General features: G+C 34.8%; 2 non-coding genes across 2 annotated transcripts; both read right to left on the bottom strand.

Annotated features, from left to right (window-relative positions):
* Positions 1–803: 803 nt before the first annotated feature.
* TRNAQ-CUG (transfer RNA glutamine (anticodon CUG)) lies at positions 804–875 on the bottom strand. The gene has a single exon. It is a non-coding gene; the product is annotated as a tRNA-Gln (tRNA).
* Positions 876–1,864: 989 nt separating this feature from the next.
* On the bottom strand, positions 1,865–1,936 carry TRNAQ-CUG (transfer RNA glutamine (anticodon CUG)). The gene has a single exon. It is a non-coding gene; the product is annotated as a tRNA-Gln (tRNA).
* Positions 1,937–2,500: the final 564 nt, after the last annotated feature.

Below are 2,500 nucleotides of genomic sequence, written 5' to 3'. Positions count from 1 at the left end.
TATTCATCACCATAACTGCTACATCTATGATCCAAAAACGGCGATTCTTGCGAAGGAGCGGCGGACCTTTCGTAAGGAAGATCCAACGCATTAGCATCATCCGCGGGGAAGGAAGAAAGAACGAAACCCTTTCACTTTTATGAATGCAGGAAGACACATAGACACACATAGAAAGATATATGCATATATACAGTTTACACGTACACACACATACACACATATGCATCCATATATAAATGTATATATATATATATATATATATATATATATATATATATATATATATATATATATATATATATATACACACATATATACACATACATACATATGCATTATATATATATATATATATATATATATATATATATATATATATATATATATATATATATATATATGCATATATGTGTGTGTGTGTATGTGTGTATATGTGTGTGTGCGTGTATATAGGTACATATGTCACACACACATATTTATGTGTGTGTGTGTGTACGTATATGTACACACACACTTATGTGTGCATTTATGTACATGAATATGGTCATATTCACAGTGACATATAGCCGACGAGATCTGGTTAGGAAACAGGTAAGTCTGGGCCCTAAAAACCCTTGATTAATCTGAGTTGAATCCACCCTCCTGTTTTAATTAGAATCGGAAATCGTTACACTGGTTTCCATATCGCATCACGACGAACATGCTGCCAGGTGTATAATAATATGGTTGTAATTAGTGCCTGTTCATGCATCGATGCCACTGTGCAGGTGGAGGTGGCGATGGTCCGAGGCTATAAATAGATGAGGTCCCACCGAGACTCGAACTCGGATTGTTGGATTCAGAGTCCAAAGTGCTAACCATTACACCATGGGACCATATATTGTGCTATTGCGTTTATTAAGGTATTTCTTTTTCACTATACCGAAAATGAAAGGACGTTCAGTGACTGAGATTGCGGACTTGGTTTCTGAGAAGCGTCATGTTCATTTTCGTGGCTCATCCCGGGTAAGTCCGTTTGAAGTCCAAAGTGCTAACCATTACACCATGAGACCATATATGTGAAGGAAAATATTAAGCTAGACTATCTAGGGACCACTCGGGATATTGTGCTTAAACAGTAAATAATCATGACACTATAAGGAGACATTATACATCTCACATATACACACATACATACATATATATACATACATACATACATACACACACACACACACACACACACACACACACACACACACACACACACACACACACACACACATATATATATATATATATATATATATATATATATATATATATATATATGTGTGTGTGTGTGTGTGTGTGTGTGTGTGTGTGTGTGTGTGTGTGTGTGTATACATATATATATATATTACATTGCAATGTAATAGGTACAGTTCTACCCAGAGTATCTTTTACAAAATATGTAAATTCTTTGAGATAACCAATATATCCTTTCAAGTGATCTTGATTTATTTGTATACTGGAGTTATATCCTGAATATATGAATATCAATTACCTGGACGCTATTTCTTAGCATCTATTTTGCTTATTTTATAAATCAAAATTCAGCTGCATGTCTGTGTTCTGTTATCGCTTTACAATATTTATTGTTACACATTCTAAGGCAGAGCTGGGATGTTATATCCTTATATGATATATCGCATGGTTATGATGACATATAATATTGTAAGATTATTCATGCTCATTCATAGTTATCTTATGACAATCTCCAGTACAGCTTCTATGTTTTATTATCAGATATGTCTCAAAATGCAATTATGATTTTGTTCTTGTTGATACATCCGGTTCCACTGTACAGGAGGAGGTGAGGGTGGTCCAAGGCTATAAATAGATGAGGTCCCACCGAGACTCGAACTCGGATTGTTGGATTCAGAGTCCAAAGTGCTAACCATTACACCATGGGACCATTGGGTGAATAAGTAAGTAGTGAATAATAAGAATATGAATAACCCTATAACAAGGTACCGTACATATTCTTTAACTTACAGTGCACTAAAGACCATTATAATAGTTCTGTAAGTTCTTTTCATATTTTTAGCATATCAATATTTATAATGAATGTCATGCTATTCCTTCGTTATGAGCCTACCCACAGTTCATACTAATTTCAAGGATTTAGGATGGGAGCTAAATCTTTTACGAGATGGTCTGTATTTCTTCTTCAGTATGACATGACGTCACTGTAAGAGCTGCTTTTTATGGATGTAAAGAAATCGGACCATGCAATGTAAAGACCCTAGGTTATTGGTACACAATATAGAGGATTCATGCTGAACAAAAAGTACTCAGAACAACGAAGGGAAAAACAGCAAAACACACAGATATGGCGAAGGTCTTCTCCCTGTAGAGGCAATGGAGTAAAAAGGCCTTCGGTGTTTTCCTGTGCCTCCATTTACGGTAAAATACTAATATTGGTTTAGATTTATCAGTTTTTATTTTTTTTATTTAAGCTTCATTAGAATGTGGCATG

This window comes from Penaeus vannamei, chromosome 32, assembly GCF_042767895.1.
Source record: "Penaeus vannamei isolate JL-2024 chromosome 32, ASM4276789v1, whole genome shotgun sequence".
Lineage (NCBI taxonomy): Eukaryota > Metazoa > Arthropoda > Malacostraca > Decapoda > Penaeidae > Penaeus > Penaeus vannamei.
The sequence above is the reverse complement of the archived record's forward strand: the minus strand, read 5'-3'. Positions and strand labels throughout refer to the sequence as shown.